Source organism: Brassica rapa, chromosome A07, assembly GCF_000309985.2.
Source record: "Brassica rapa cultivar Chiifu-401-42 chromosome A07, CAAS_Brap_v3.01, whole genome shotgun sequence".
Taxonomy (NCBI): Eukaryota; Viridiplantae; Streptophyta; class Magnoliopsida; order Brassicales; family Brassicaceae; genus Brassica; species Brassica rapa.
Window position 1 is genome coordinate 5,111,618 of NC_024801.2, and position 18,382 is coordinate 5,129,999.

Here is an 18,382-nt window from a genome sequence, read left to right on the forward strand (position 1 = left end):
TCATTGCTTTCATCTTGTGTTCTTGTTGATTTCTTATCTATTTCTCTACATGGTTAATCTAAAATCCAATATGGGTTTAAGAGAAATCATGGAGATTAGTTAGTAATCACCTTTTGAATTCATGGGTTAGGGAGATTAAGGGTGATTAGGTTAGAGCTAGGATGTTTTAGTGTAGATCATTCATATTTCCTTGATAGTAGAGTAATCATAATGCATCTTCTGAGTTGGCCACTCAGTTGTTGATCCTTAGGCATTTCTCACCCGAAAGGTGTTCGATGAAATGCCCGAGACAACTCTCCTAGGCTTTTAGTATACTTTGCCAAAGACATTTGTTGTTAAAGGTGCTAAGATAGCTAATAGACTTATTAGTAATGATTGCTTTCATATTATTCAACCAAAGACATTTGATGTTTGAGATATGTTAGCAAATGAGCATTCATCTAGACATAGAGCTTGCTTAGAATTGTGTCTAGGCTTAAGGTCGATAGTTTGATTGATCATTTGCCATCCTTAGTTCGATACTTGATCACCCAAGGTCTAATCCCTATACCATGAGTTCTCTTTTCCCTTAGTCAAGAAAGTATCATTCTGTTATTGCTTTCTAGTATTAGTAGTAGTTTAAAACTCATCTAAATCATTGGTTGCACTTAGATTAAGTGAGTACTTGCATTCTCAGTGCTTTGATATCCCTCAGAACTGGTTCGACAATCTTTTATACTACAACATTTGTCTTAGGAGCCTTGAAAACTCCTAACATCAAAATCGACTTTTTTTCCAGCTCTGTTCGTCAGACGACTTACATGGGAAGTCGTCTGGCAGTAGACGACTTACCTGGAAGTCATCTGGTCAACGCACTGGTTATTTTTGCAATTGACTTTGAAATCTGTTTTCTGAGACGACTGAAAGTTAAGTCGTCTGATTTTGTTTGGTTACAAAAAATCTCTAAAGAACCTAGACGACTTACATTTCAGTGGTCATAGGTTAGTTTTGCATTTGACTGGATTATTTCAGAAGTTTGACTTTCCCGGACGACTTACATTTCAGTCGTCTGGTGAAAATTGAAATATCAATATTTTATTAACACTAAACGACTTACAATTAAGTCGTTATAGGTTAGTTTTGCAATTGAAAAAAAACTTCAATATTTAATTATACCCAGACGACTTACAATTAAGTCATCCGCCCAACGACTTACATGTAAGTCGTCCATAATTTTATTCAGAGATTCTGGTCAAACCTCGTTAATCCTGGACAACTTACAATTAAGTCGTCTGACGGACGACTGAATTATAAGTCGTCTATATATAATTAAATATTGAAGTTTTTTTTTCAATTGCAAAACTAACCTATGACGACTTAATTGTAAGTCGTCTAGTTTTAGAACAATACTAGATTTTGACCCGTGCAACCGCACGGGTGTTTGTTTTCATTTTTCTATACATAAATTATTGTTTTAGAACATAAGTAGTATATATTTTTAATGTTAATCATATACTTAAATATTTATATAACTATTTCAAATACAATAATTTTATAATTTACATGTTATATTAATTAATTGTTTAAACCTTATGTATTTGCCACTTCTTATTATATATTTATCTTATTGTATTTGCATTTAGCTATTAAGAAAATTAATATATTCATGAGAAAATATATTTAAAAAATATTTTGTATTTAATTTATGCTAAATTATGACCCGTATTTCAAAACTGGATTTCTTTTACCAATATTTTTATGCTTAATCATTTTAGATAATTTATTATTGTATATATAAAAGTGTACGATATATTAATTTTTAGACATGTATTATATAGTTTGTTAATTTTAAGTCGTTCTATCATCATATTATATTTTAAATAACTAGTTTATATTTATGAAAATAAAATTTATAAATTTATCAATTGAATATAATTTTATCATATTTATTTTAGTATAATAATTATATTTTAACATGATCATGATTATAAAAATAGATAAAATAGGATATAATTTATTTATTTTCATTTCTAAACGATAACTTAAAATACATTAAGTTATTGTTTAAATATTACACAGATTTATTAGAATTTTTAAAATATAATATATAAATATATATTATATTTAAAATGAAAATATATTATGATTAAAGTAGTTACAAAGATTTTATATTATTAACTTTAAAGAAATACATGTTAATTTTTATACATGTATTATATATTTTGATAATGTTAATTCATCTTACCAACATATTAGTTTTTATTTTTGAACATAAATATTTTATAATTACGAAAATAAAATATATAAATTTAATACAATTTTATTATTTTTAGCTCAATATAATAATTTTAATTTAATATGATTGATTATGATTATATAATAACTAAAATATTATAGATTTTTTTATTTTTCATTTTATATAACTGAATATATTAATGTATAATAATATTTTAAACTAATTTCAAAATTAGTGAAAATATTTAAATATAATTTCAAAAATGAAGATCTTGTAAAAATCTTTTTAAACAGATTTGTTAGAATTTTAAAATAAATATATCTTATATTTAAAATGAAAAGATATCAAAAGATACTATGATTAAAGTATTTTAAAAATTATATTTATTATTAGTCTGAATTAAAATATAGTATGAATTTCTATGAATAGCTCCATTAAGTCCATTTTTTAAAAAATCACATATGAATCAAGGTTGTGACTTTTGTTTTAATATATAAGATTGATATTTTAATTTTCACGAGACGACTGAAATGTAAGTCGTCCAAGAAAGTCAAACTTCTCAAATAATCCAGTCAAATGCAAAACTAACCTATGACGACTGAAATGTAAGTCGTCTAGCTTTTTTGGAGTTTTTTTTTTAACCAACCAAAAGTAGACGACTTATTTTTCAGTCGTCTCAAATAACAGATTTCAAAGTCAATTGCAAAAATAACCTCTGCGTTGACCAGACGACTTATATTTTAGTCATCTGGAATACTTAGATTGAGGTCGTCCGCGTCGACCTAAATGGACGACTCTCTGGAAGTCTACTAGATGACCTCCGTGGATGTCGTCTGTGTCAATGTTTAATAAACTTGCATTTTCTCTAAAACTATAAAGACTTTTTAACATTTTCTTGTTAATTCATGTTTATTAATGAATATTTAGACTACTGAATGAAATTTATAACTTAATTGGTGATATTTATGAGGTTACCAACATTCACGTTAATTAAAGTTTCTAACTGATCCGAAAAGACTTCAGTGGAAGTCTTCTCCGCTAGTTTTTAAGTCTTCTACGTTAGTTTTTGAATAACTTGTATTTTTAACAGTGAGAAGTAACTTCAAGATATGTAAAACTCATATTTACAAAATATGTTCTCTCCCTTAGCTTTACTAAATTTGACTAAGTTTTTCAACGCAAACTTATAAAAAATATGATATGCTTTGACTAGTTACTATTGTTTGTTTCCATCTCTTAAATATTATTGTTATAGACAATAATGATGATTAGTGTTATGAGTTAGAAGAAGAGTTAAAATGCTTCTTAAAATGTTGTATCAATATAAAGCTACCAACATTCTTGTTTATTAAGATGAGAAAAAGGCCATTGGAGTTTATTATTGCATATGAGAGATCCAAAGATAAGAAAAAATCTACTGAAGTCTATTATTTTATTGATTTGTAAATGTGTAAACACATTGTTAGCACATATATTACATCTTGGGAAACATTATTACTGATTTTACAAAAAATTGACAACTAAAAGAGTAGACATGCAATTCACAAAACAGACCACAAACAAAACTATTATAGATCATTCCTCTACAAAGACAAGTTTGGACTCCACTTGATATGGAAGAAGACTTTGTCAGAAGACTTCCAGGAAGTCTAGACAACTTTTATGAAGTCCAGACGACTTCCAGACGACTTTCATGAAGTTTAGACAACTTTCAGGAAGTCCAGACGACTTTCAGGACGTACAGACGACTTTTAAGAAGTCCAGACGACTTTCAGGAAGTCCAAACGACTTTCAGGAAGTCGAGACGACTTTCAGGAAGTCCAGACGACTGAAGTGGAAGACTTTCTGGAAGTCGTCTAGTGCATTATATTTTAGACGACTAACAGGAAGTCCAGATGACTGAAGTGGAAGTCGTCTCAGAAGTCTTTCAGATCTGAAAAACTTGCATATCAAATCCAGATCTGAAAAACCTGCATATCCAAAAATGATCAAGTGGCTTAAAAACATAAAAAATGAGTGGAAGATTAGATAAATCTACCTTTATAGAACACACAAAAATACATATCTAAAATTAATAGATCTACCTTTAAATGAGTGGAAGATGAGTACCATCTGATTAAAAACTTGCAAAAAAGATAGATTAGTAAGAAAGACATGAGACAAAACTGAAAAATTCATATAAAGTTTGGTGTTTTCAAGTCAAAGATATTAGAGTGGGTTTGGAGAGTTTTAGTTTGGGATAAAAGTAAGAACTTTATACAACAAGAAGTTACAAAATGAAGAAAAATCAGACATAAGAACTTACCAAAACGCTCAGATCTATTATAAAAGAGAGACTTCATCAGAAGACTTCCATGAAGTCCAGATGACTTCCTTGGACTTCATGGAAGTCATCTGGATTTCAAATCCAGATATGAAAAACCTGCATATCCAAAAACGTTGAAATGACTTAAAAATAGAGAAAATGAGTGGAAGATTAGATAAATCTACCTTTATAGAACAATACATATCTAAAATTAATAGATCTACCTTTAAATTAGTGGAAGATGAGTACCATCTGATTAAAAACCTTCAAAAGATATAGATTAGTAAGAAATACATGAGACAAAACTGAAAAATTCATATAAAGTTTAGTGTTTTTAAGTCAAAGAGATTAGAGAGAGGTTGAAGAGTTTTAGAATGATGAACATTACATTTTTGTTGCAGCCATTTGAGAGGAGTAGAGAGAATGTGTAAATTTTCCTTTATATAGGGAGACAAAAAATCTAATTAGATTAAATATTTTTGATTCAGACGACTTCCTAGACGACTTACTTGTAAGACGTCCAAAAGAGTTTAATATTTTTAGCGGAAAATTAAAATATTTTTAACGGAAAACTAAAATAGAAGACTTTCTAGACGACTTATAAGTCGTCTGGTTTAAATTATTTAAGCGGAAAAATAATTTTTTTAAACATTTTAGGCGGGAATATTTGAACGATGTTTTAATTTCTTCACCAGACGACTGAAATGTAAGTCGTCTAGACCCTAAACATAACCCCTAAAATTAATTAACTAACTAAACACTTCATAAAATCAAATTAAACTTCAAAAGTGTTTACTTTACACAAAAATAAACATGTATAGGTAAAAAATTAATTTTTTCAAAAAAACATTCAAGCTTTCCAAAATCTAGCCCTAAGAATACATACAATACTACAACATATGTTGTCAAACCCTAGATCAAAGAATACCATGATTCACTACCTACACTCATTTATGTTGAAAACAATTCAATTTTATTATATTTTAATTTATATCACTTAAAACTGTTTATAATTACATTTACTAGTTACTTCGCTTGTTACTATTGCTATTTCATTTAAACATTTACAACTTTTAGAATTAATAAACACTAGATTTAATTGTTCCCTAGCTCCTTGTGGATTCGATCCCTAAGTACTACATATGAACCTCTTTTAATGAGAGTAACTCTCCTTACGGTAATTTGAGTGGTATCAAATTTGGCAACGATCGATACTACACCACGTACGTCGATCGATACCGTGTCGTCAAAAATGGTAAACATTATTATTCTAACACATGACGAGAATGAAAATCTGTATGACCAGGACGGTCATCTGCGTAATGCAACAGGTCAGAAAATAGACGCTCAGGGGACTGTAATCCCTGATGCTAATGCTACAGGAGCTGCTCAACCTGTAGATGAGGACGCTCGATCGAAACCACTGGCCGACTAAAATCGCCCGGATGAGCACTATTCCAACAGATCAGCTATTCGACTTCTGGAGATCCAGAAGTAGAATTTCGAGCAGAAGCCTCAATACTACACTCTCGTGTCGCAGATACCCTACTCTGGGTTACCGCACGAGCATCCTATGGACCATCTGGAATGGTTCGAGGATCTAATCGCTGCTATTCAGATGGAAGGAGTCCCCGAAGACTACCTGCTGTGCAAGCTCTTCAGATACACGCTGAATGAAGAAGCGATGCACTGGCTTAGGCAGCAACCCACAGGATCTTTAACATCCTGGGCCGACATCAAGAATGCTTTCTTACGAAACTTCTTTGATAAGGCGCGCGCTGAAGAACTTCGGAACAAAATTTCCACATTCTCGCAGGAGGCTGGAGAGTCCTTCAAAGATGCGTGGAATAGATTTAGGTTCTTCCAGCGAGAGTGTCCACACCACGGATTTAACGAAATGCAGCTGCTAAGCACTTTCTTCCGAGGTTTCGCCTTACAGTATCAAATGGGCTCTTGATACAGCGAGTGAAGGAAACTTCACTACTCGGAATCCGTTGGAAGCTGTGAGACTTATCGAAAACCTTGCTAACAGCAGCAACACCAAAAATACTGACTCTGAACGGAAGAAGTTTGTAGCCTCTATCGGAAATGAACAGATGGACGAAGTAAGAGCTAAGTTAGATGTGATGCACGAGCTTCTTAGGAAGCAAGTCTGTTCAGCTGAAGGAGAAGTAACATATACGGAAGGAGAAGAAAATGTGAACTACATCGGAGGTACCGGATTCCAGAAATTTAGAAACCAGGGCGGAAACAGAAACTTCTTTGGAAATGGTCAAAGAAGTAACCAAAGTTCACAATTTCAAAAACCCTTCAACAACAGCAAAAGCTACTCTCCTACTACCAGAATCTACCACCCCAGACTCAGGAAAGCAAGATCGAAGAGATGCTTGATCGAGTACTGTTAGGACAACAACAAATCACTGTGGATTTTAATGGTAAAATAGACTCCGCCTACAACAATCTGAACACCAAAATAGAGACCTTAGGGACTCAGGTGAGAAAACTTGAAACGCAAGTAATTCAGACGGGTGAGACTATAAAAATGCAAGAAGCTTTCGCTAGAGAGGCAGGAGCCGACGAAGGGAAACACCACGTAAATGCCATCATAGATGATGATTTCTAGCAAGTGGTGAGAAATGAAAAGCTTGAGGAAGGAGACTTCAAAATCGAAAGCTCCATGAGTCTCGGCGGATCCCAATGGTGTCGACCAATGTCGATCAACTCGCATCGATCGACAGACCATGACAAAGATCGATGGACGGATTACTCCAGTCATCGATCGATGTCGTCCGCTAAATCGACTGAATGCAATGCAAATCTAACTCATGAGGAATTCGCAGCTAAGCATCCTCACCCACCCTCCCCTTTCTATGACAAAATAGATCGACCGGTTGAGCTCACAATCGATCGACAGAGTGAGTCCAATGTCGATCGTCAAAACACACCTCCCATCGATCGACAGGCACCTTTGACATACCGAGTGCGGTTACCCTCAATCGATAATGATTATATCAACGCACTCAGACCACCACCTAAACAATTAGCTAGCTCACCCGTACCATAACCCAGCCCATTAAATAGTTGACTAGAACCAGTTCAAGAAGAACACGAAACTGAAGGGAGAAAGTTAAAGAAAAGAAAGGAGAAAATTCCTAAGAACCTTAAGAGGGAAGCTAACGAGAAGGAAATGGATGGTTTCACTAAAAGAATCCTCAGAATCCCAATCGAAAAAGCTTTTGATGAAGCTTACTTGATACACCGGTTGTGGATGTTCTTCAGAGAAACAAGGATAATTGAGGAGGACATTAGGAGAATGTTTTATCAAGTCAGAGAGAAGATGAAACACATGATCACATTGACGAAGAAGAGTGATCCTGGGAAGTTTGCAATACCATGCGTAGTCAAGGGTGTTGAATTTCCCCATTCAATGTGTGACACAGGAGCATCAGTTAGTATCCTCCCTAGGATCATGGCAGACCAGCTTGATTTGGCTATCGAGCCTTCAACAGAATCCTTCACATTCGTGGATCTTTCAGAAAAACGATCAGGAGGTATCATGAGAGATATGGAGGTACAGATTGGTAATGCCCTTGTCCCTGTAGTTTTCATGTCCTAGACATCGAGCTTAACTGGAACTCTTCACTTCTGCTTGAAAGATCTTTCCTAGTTACAGTAGGAGCCGTATGTGACATGAACAAAAACAAATTGTGTCTGACGCTGATAGACCCCAACATCCACTATGACCCCATCCGACCTAAGAGAAAGGTTATTAATTCTGTGGATTACGGGAAAGAACTTGGCTTCACTGGCGCATGCCATTGTGGAGCAAAGTATGAATCGAAGTACGAAACAGAGTACTCGGAATCGATCGACACCCCCACCTTTCCATCGATCGATTCCAATGAATCAACTGTGACCGATGACCGTAACAACACGTCACTCGACGTAAAGAAGCCGGTTGACCATTTCGCTCCACCTAATCATTGTTACCCCCACTTTGCCTTCCAACCTCCAAGCAAAAGAGGACGTGATGATTATTCTATAGGCAGTTGGGCAGACAGTGGTTTCCATGAAAGTTTTGCAGTTGACGCTGTAATTACATCATCTAACGAGGACACATACAGAGGAATACGATGAGGATTATTGGAAAGAACGTGCAATAGAAATGTCTTTGCAGGATGAAAGATTTGAAACACATATGTTCACCAACACGTTTCCAACATCGATCGTCGAAGTGCACTCCACATCGGTCGATACCCACCCTCGTCCATCAAAACAACCGCTCACATCGATCGACACACGTACTGGAACATCGATCGATATTCGCGCCGCAGCGAAAATTCAGGAGCAGGAGAATATTCCCTCTCCAACTAGGTTTAGGGATACCTATATAAAACGTTTTGCACCCCTAAAACCACCTCCACACACCAAAGCAGACACACAAGCAAAAGAGATGAACACTCTTCCATCTACATCAACAGGAAAATCCATGAAGAGCAATCATCTCAAGAACACAAGTTCCGCAGAAATTACTCTGCCATCGATCGATGCATCTGTATCTACATCGATCGATACTACTCTAAACCCTAATCTTTTTATTTCTAAATTGACTGATAATGCAAACATTGATTACGGTTTTCTAACACCTGATGAATTTGGTATTTTCAGGGACCCAGATGGCAACGCACGTGCAATGGATGGAAGGATCTTACAAGTGTCCAGAGAGGACATAGCATATATCCTTCAAGTAGCCAATAGACATGACAACCTATCACAGCAACATGGCACTCCAGACGTCATTCAAACAGATCCAAACAACCACGTCGGAGTCGCCACCACAAAAATCAATCCAGATCTATCACGCTAACCAAAAGGGCAAGCATCGATCGACGGGACAACTGCGACATCAATCGACAGGGTAACACCAACATCGATCGATAGGGATGAGCCGACGTCGATCGATAGACGTTATGAATTTGGAAACCGTGCTTTTGACATGTACGGAGCCAGAAAGTTCACTTGGGAACGAAGGGACGAGTATGAAGTTTACAGAGATGAGTGTGGACACGCACGAGGCGTAGCTGGTGAGATGATACCTGTCACAAAGGACAACATCAGGAAATTACTGGAAAGAGCATCTCTTTTTGAAGAGAGCCACATCTATCTTCCAGAACATGCCACTTCCTTCACACTCACAAGACTGGCACCAGAACTCTACACCAAAGATGAAATCAATGAGATGGTGTTTGGTATTTGTGGAGCTCAGGAAAGACTGGGAGAAGAGCTCAAATCATTGGTAGAAGATACACATCAACCTTTGGATAGAGGCTACAATGAGTTTTTCAGAAGTATGGCAGAAATGAGGACATAAATTGAGAGCTTACGTCAACAACTTAAGAAGGAAGCCACGACCTCAACATCGATCGACGCACCAAATGCACCATCGATCGACGTCAGTCTTCCTACAGCCCAGATCCCTGCAGAACCGCAATGTTCAGCACAACACAAGGATGAATGGAAAGTCTCATACATCGACACAAGGATAAACAACGTGTACTACCCTCTCAACAACAACGTGGACTGGCTGAGCACTAAAATCGAGCTACTACAGCAAGATCTGGATACCATTCGCAAGAAGGACCAACAACTAGCCACATCGATCGACATGTGTACCATCACATCGTTCGACGCTAAGGTCTCAGCCATGAATGAGAGGCTGAGGACTTACAAGGACATGCATGACCGCTTTATATCACCAGTCATGATAGATTTAAACTAATTGTCTAGTCAAATACTTCATGCCCATAGGGATATTGATAACAATACTAATCAAAATTTTTTGCAGGCAAAATCAGCATCGATCGACAGGCTACGAGGGCCTTGGATCGATGGCAAGAATCCTGAGGAGTTACTTCCCTACACAGCAGCAGAGGTTGATGAGATCACATCCAAGATTTACACTGCTATAAACAACATGGAGGAACAACTTGACAGACACTGCGATGACATCTACTTTCCATTCGACAACAAAATCAGTGGACTAGACAGCCACGCAGAATGGCTACAGAAAGAAGTCAAGACCATTCAGAGGCAACTCGCAGCTCAGCACCAGATATCAGCATCGATCGACAGGAAGCGAGCGAAATCGCTCAATGGTAAGTCGCCGAGATCGACCGACGCACACATGATCGCATCGATCGACGCCGAGTCCACACCAGCCGACGAGCAGCTGATACACAAGACGATAGAGTCAATGCAAAATGAACTGACAGAACTTTCAGCATACGCCTATGACAACATAGGCTGGCACAAGGTCAGCATTGACAACGTTCAAGATAGGCTACAAAACATCTCCAATGTACTTGAGAAGATGGATGACAAATGGACAAGAAACGATGAGGCCACAAGAAGTTTCATTGCATCTTGGTCCAAAATGTGCAGAGATGACGTGGATGCTTATTTTCCAACAAGCAGCTGTATCTCCACCAAATAGCCAATCACTACCACAGTCAAGCTAAATGACTATAACCAAGCGCTGAGTGGGAGGCAACCCACTATTAGGTATTTTAGTTTGGTTTTATTAGCTAGCATTTATTTACTTTCGTTTTATTTCTTTCAGATTTAGGAGACCCAAGTAGGAGGACCTGAATATCGATCGCCGACGAGACGTCGACATCGCTCGACATGGACAACCACACGACGATCGATGTAACATATTCCCATCGATCGATATCTAATCCGGTCAGATGTATCTACCTTACTTGTTACATTTCGTACATCATGAATTATTCAATCATAACTCCGGCTGAGTTACACTGGGACAGTGTAATTTAAATCTGGGGGAAGATTTACTGATATAATTTATTTAATTCTTATATAAAAGGAATTTTAATAAATTATGCTTAGCTATTGAAAATAAGAACTATAATCTTATATTGATTTAAACTTGAATATCTAACCAATCTCTAGCACTATTTTAGATTTACTGATTGCAGATACCACAATAGATGCTAAAGCAGATCAACCTATCAACTACACACTTGTCTTGAAACGTATGAAGCAACCAAAGCTGATTTCCAACACTAAACTTGACATAACCGCTTGTCTTGGGGCTTGGTATACATGGGATCGGATTCTTCAGACAAGTCTGGAAGGTAACGTCTGGTGTAAATTATTTATCACATTCCCTCTCTCTAAATTTCGACCCTAGAATAGTTAGTGTCTACAAAAAAAAAAAAAGATCTATTGTTTACTTAGGATAAGTCTGAACAGGACTTGGTGGCTAAAACCATTAAGGCTTGATTCATAAAGACTCCAATAAAAGAGTTCGAAATGGGACTTGGAGGCGGCAATCTTCAAGGCTCGCTTTCGCAAAGAACTCTTGGATATAGGTCAAAAAGAAGTGAACAGAGCTTGGTGGCAACCACCATTAAGTTTTGATTCATGGAAGCCTGTCCAATCTTGGTCACTGATCCTGCAATGGAAGTAGACTTTGACTCAAGAGAGAAAATTAGAGAGAGAGAAACTAGGAACTAACTTTTACCTGCAGATCCAGATACTTGTCTGAAATTCTTGCATCCTATGATCGATACTCCCAAGGTAAAGCATTCACTTTATATTTATGCTAAGAAATGAAGTCATTAGAGGGGATGTCAGACGTGAATTGATGAGTTATGTTATGTTAGAAATGGGTGCTAAGCTAGGATATTGTATAGTGTGCTTCTGTGATTAGGACCTTTTAAATGTGGTTGCAAAATTGTTGAGGAAAAGATTTCTTGCTTTAAAATCTTAAGTCCTTAATATTTTCAAACCTCTTTCAGAGAGACTGCTTGTATGTTTTGCTTGAGGACAAGCAAAATGGTAAGTCTGGGGGAGTTGATATACCTTGGATTTGACCCGTTTTCATCCATGGTATATAGGTATTTTACTATATATATATATATATATATATATCTACTAATAATAGTAATCCCAATTAATTCCAAAGGTTGTGAATCCCCTTATATTGAAAGATTGTATCTTTTATAAAAGTTGTGTAAAAGGTTGTGTCTTTTCTAAAAGTTCTATGTTGTAAGGTTGTGTCTTCTCTAAAAATTGTCTAAAAGTTGTGACTGTTCATATAAATGTCTTTTAAAAAGCGAAAAGTTGTGACTATTCTTATTAGTATCTTTTCAAAATAACTATTTTTTCTAATTAATTCCAAAGGTTGTGAATCTCTATAAAATTGAAAGGTTGTGTTTCCAACATGCAACTCTAAAAAATGGAGTATTTTTCATGTGTCTTTTCATCTAAAATGATATTAAAAATCCCAAAAAATGTCTTTGTACAGTTATTTGTTTAATTAAAAAAATCGTGTATTAGTTAGAGTAAAGAGTCATGTTTTTCCATTGTAAAAGTAAAATAGATTTTTAGAATAGCTAAGGTGTCTTTCTATAATGAAGTTGTTTTTTGAAATGATCTACCTATATAAAATTTATTTTTAAATTTTTTTAAGATGTCTTTTTATAATTAAACTATTTTAAAATGATGTATTTATTCAAAATGTGTTGTAATAGTATTATGTTAAAATAAATACTTTTAAATTAAAAAGTTACGACTATTCATATGAGTATTATTACAAAATAAATAACCTTTAAATTGAAAAGATGTGACTACTTAAATTGAGAAGTTGTGACTATTCATATAAGTACCACTTTAAAATAACTAACTTTAAATTGAAAAGATGTGACTATTCAAATAGATATTTGAAAATCTATAAATGGTCTATGTCCATACTTTTCTCAAAGTAAAAATTTGTCCTTACAGTTTTACAAATTTTTAGAAAAAAACAAATGATAATATGTAGGATCAATCATTCGTGTCTCGATAGCAAAAATAATTCTAAACAAGACAATAAAATTATTATTTTTTCTACTAGATAAAATGTATGTTTTTCTTTCTCTTTCTTTCTTATAAAACTGTATTTATGATTATGTATGTTCCATCAATACATGATTCATGTCCTATAATTTCATACACTCAGATTATATGAGAAAATTGTTACATCCATTTTAATGACTGTTCATTATACATGTTTAGGGTCGACATAATCAAACGTTTGCAAATTGATGATTTGCATGCATTTAGGAATTCTGATGTTGGATTAGAAAGTAAAGAATCATGTTGCTTAAACGTTGGACATTACATTCATAAACCATCTATATAAGCATGACATCTGGAAATGTTGCATTCTGGCATTTTTTTGTAGATCTGGAAATATTGTTTTTTTTTTGTTAGTTTAAGGTTTTGTAAATTTTGACACACAGACGAACATGTGCAATGGTTGAATAAGTGCTTGAAATTTGTTTTTCTTTTGTTCTCGAATTTTATTAATAGTAGTCATGCCTGACAGCCTGAGTGATTGTTTTGCTTTACAAATAGAATTCATAAAAATTGTTTTACAAGGAGTACATGCATGCGATTTATTCTGGAACTTTGTTTTGTTCACATGTGCATGCATATTAAGATTCTGAGGAATGAAAAATGTTTTGCATCGGTTTAATTACTCTAAAACTTTTTGTGACGGTTATAATTTTGTTGGTGAAAAGTCACAATTAATAATGTGAAAAGCTACTAGATATATTTTCTTTTATGAAAAGACACCATTTAAATTGTTCAAAGGTGACAAATAAAAGACTGGTAATTAGTTTCTTAATTATTTGATAAACAATTATGGGGTAGGAAAGAATTCAGATGATTAATTAATAATTAATTATATGGTTAATTGTACCATATAGTTTTACGAATCCATGTAGTTATATAATATTAATAAGGAGAAAATCCATAATTCTTGGGTAATTCAAAATATGTAAAGAAATGAGTTATCCCTAAAAATTGTATTAGTTTAAAAGAAATTATAAAAATATTTAAGGATTTATTCTTTCATAGTAATTTGTTTTTTCATTCTAAAAATGCAATGGTTTATACAAAATTATTAAAATATGTAAAGATGTTTTTTCACTATAAAAATTACATAAACTTTGAAGAGGTTTTCAAATAGTCTAAAAATGTAACTTTTCATTCTAAACTTGTAAAATTTTTAATGATTTTTTTTTAGTTCTTTTTCATATCTATTTTTTATATGTTTTCAAAAATCTTTCAAAGTATCTAAAAATTCTGAGGTAATTCGTTTTGTTGAGTAACTAATTATTTATAATATTATATAAATATAAGGTTTTAAATTAAATTTTATGGATTATAATATCCTCTTTTGTGTATTTTTTTAATTATGATTTGGTTTCAATAAAATATTCGAATCTATTTTGCAATGTTTTTTATTAGTAGATAAGTATCAAAAAAATGTAAAACAAGAACATTTTTTATATGTGCACTTTTCCATTTATACATGAATTTGATATATGTATTATTAATTTAGTAAATCTCTAATTACACTTAAATAGAGAATGATTGTTGGAAATTTAAGTAAATCTTTGTAATCATTTAAGTTAACTATTTCAATTTTCTGGATAAACAGTTGAAACTAATTAAATGAAACCATTGCAATATCTAGTGATGAACCATTGTAATTGTTAGTGGTGGTAGTATTTGGTGATGAATCATTACAATTTTTGGGAAATGCTATACCAATATATGATTCTTCGAAAGCAGTTAATTCTTTAGTAAAGTATAATTTCACAAAAATACAAATAATAAAAAAGAAGAAGAATGCATGTGTTATTTACCAAGAACAACATGTTGGACATGATTCTTACAGTTGCTATGCAATCTTGTTTTGACTATACATATATTCTTACATGGTTTCAAATAAATTATGAGTATCCTACTCATCCTTATAAATTTTCTTATCAGTTTAGTAAATTATTATGTTTAAATGCGTTTGCTTTTTAATTAGTTTTAAATATATTAAATTGCATTTCAAATTTCAAATAAATTACAAAAATAATAATAAGATATATATATATATATATTAATTGCTATGTACATATTTATAGTTTCTAAATTTGTAAAACAAATATAATTTTAGTGCATATATATAAATAAACATAGACAGGTGCAATCTATATTGTTAGTTGAAAACAAAAATAAACAGTTAAAAATATTAGTTATAAAGTATGATATATATATATATATATATATATATATATAATTTTATAAAATGAGTTCATGTGCGACATCGCACGGGTTCCTTACCTAGTATATATATATATATATATATATATATATATATATATATATATATATATATATGTTTTCTACTCTTCTAGGTATGTTTTCAGGTCCAGGTGCATTTCGGAGTAAAGCTATGATTTTGGAGCATTTAAGAGCTTAAAGGACAATTCACCCGAGCTGACCACATAGAGGTCGACGAGAGGAAGAACAATCGATCGATGCACATCAGTGCTGACGATCGACACCAGGAGATGCCTCGACAAATGAAGATTAATATCGATTGATGTACACAAGTACCATCGATCGATGTCGAGACATTAGACACGCGACATTTTGGATTTAGCAGACTTAAAACCCAAGGCCAAGCCAAATTACGAAAATACCCTGACGAGTTTTTAACCTAGTAGATAATATACTGCCTAAGTGTTTTGACAGCAGGGAGACTTTTTTTGGTTACAAGTTTTACTTTGAGAGAAAAGAGAGTTTTGGAGAGAAGATCACTTGTGATTGGAACTCCTTGTTATCATTTCTTTTCATCTATACTATGAGTTTCTATTTCTTCATTGTTATGAATTGCTTTGCTATGTCTGAGTAGTTCAATTATTAGATCCAGGGTTCAGATAGGTTTGTGGGATTAGCCCCAAACTATAGATCTGCCTTGTTGTGATATTCATGATAGATTTGTATTCATTGCTTGTTTTAGCCTTGCTAACTAGAACTTGATCATAGGATTGCATATTCAAGCACACTTGTTATCCCATCCTGACATCTATCTATCAAATTAGGACTGCTAGAGAGGGCTAACCGCCAATTTAGTATCTTAATAGGGCATATCATACTCGCGCATAGGTCTGGCTAGAACACGTCGATCGATGTCCTCAACTGACTATCGATCGTCGTTGGCAAAGGTGTATCAGTCGACGTCCCAATAGGACCATCGATCGACACTCTTTCATTGTTGACATACTAACCGTTGAGACACGAGATCTAGCCTGTTAACCAGTGAAACATGCGACAGCTGATCACCGAGTTAATCGGTTGAGCTCTAATATATCATGCATGCAACAAATAGGCATCTATAGGTATTATAATCTCCAACACCTGAATAGTGGCCCTGCATCTAATATCATTTCCAACCAAGTTACATTTACTAGTTACTTCGCTTGTTACTATTGCTATTTCATTTAAACATTTACAACTCTTAGAATTAATAAACACTAGATTTAATTATTCCCTAGCTCCTTGTAGATTCGATCCCTAAGTACTACATCTGAACCTCTTTTGATGAGAGTAACACTCCTTATGGTAATTTGAGTGGTATCACTTATCAACAAACAAAATGTGGTGATGTGGATCACGTGTACAGAGTTCATCAAACTGGAGGCGGTCATTGGGTAGCGTTTCACGTGGACCTTCTGAAGGAAAAAAATTGATTGCTACGATCCCATCACTGGACAGGTAACCCTCAAAAGTGAACAGAAAATTTCTAGATGCATTTAGGCCATTTACGCAAATGATCCTTGCAATAATGAATTATTTATTTCATGCCCATGTACGAAAACCTAGCTACAAGCTGTTTGCGTTCCAAAGGAGGAAAGGAAAATACATCCCACAAAATATCCTAGCATCCTAGCTGGTGACTGTGGGATGTATTCATTAAAGTTTGTCAAATTCCTAGCACTTGGTCTAACTTTCGATGGGATATGCGATGAAAATATTCAGGGTATACATGTTCTTATGGCATCAGAGAACCTCAATGAAGGCTTTGATATGTTAATGCAGTTCAAATGATTTACTATTCGTGAACATGTATTTTTTATTTGACTTATGCTATATAACGTTTGTAACTCAGACAACTTTATATTTTGTAGTTTTTATAACTCAGCCTTATCATTTATATAACTCAGCCTTATCTTTTACATAACTGGGCTTAACCTTAAATATACCCTAAAATTGGAAATTTGATTTATGTAATTAAAGTACTTTTTACAGTTATATTGAAGCTCCTCTTTTCAATATCAAGTGAATATAATGTAATTGAAGTACTTTCTTGAATTTTCAAGTGGACACACTAAATAACTTTTTCTTGAGACATATGTTCTTTTACAAATACTTAAAACCTTCAACGGTAAATCCAATACTTAAGAATCTTTTTTATAAGTAAATGTAGCTGGAGATTAAATTAAATTTTTGAAATATAAAAAGATCCCCAATTAGTATAAGTTATTTATTGTATCTGGAGACAGAAAGAAAACGCAGCTCGGAAACCGAAAATCGTCTAATCAACATGAAAATAAGGTTGACGTCTTGCTTTAAACATGAAGGAATAATGACTTCATGAATTAATTATCTCCCCAAAAGTTTTTTAAAAAATCAAATCAATTCATTAATTAACTTTAATTCATTAGTTTTCCTTATATTATTAGACTCACTAGAACTTAACGAGAGAGTTACATTGAGAGACACAATTTGTCTTTTGTTTATGTAAAGAGACACATTCTCTCTTTGACACACTTTCTCATAACAGCTGTTTTTTTGTGGACATAAATAACCCTATTTTTTGTGTAAGGATAAATATGTTTATTTTAAGGAAGCAAACAAAAGTTGAGCAAAATGAAACTAAGTTTGTTCTTAGTTGCAATAAATGATAAAAGTTAAAATGAAAAAGAAGATATATATGGGTAAAAGTGAAA

The 18,382-nt window shown here is 33.6% G+C and overlaps 1 non-coding gene across 1 annotated transcript; it reads right to left on the bottom strand.

Moving 5' to 3' along the window:
* Nucleotides 1-6,304: 6,304 nt before the first annotated feature.
* LOC117126951 lies at nt 6,305-6,410 on the bottom strand. The gene has a single exon (XR_004449712.1). It is a non-coding gene; the product is annotated as a small nucleolar RNA R71 (small nucleolar RNA).
* Between the last annotated feature and the right edge of the window lie 11,972 nt (nt 6,411-18,382).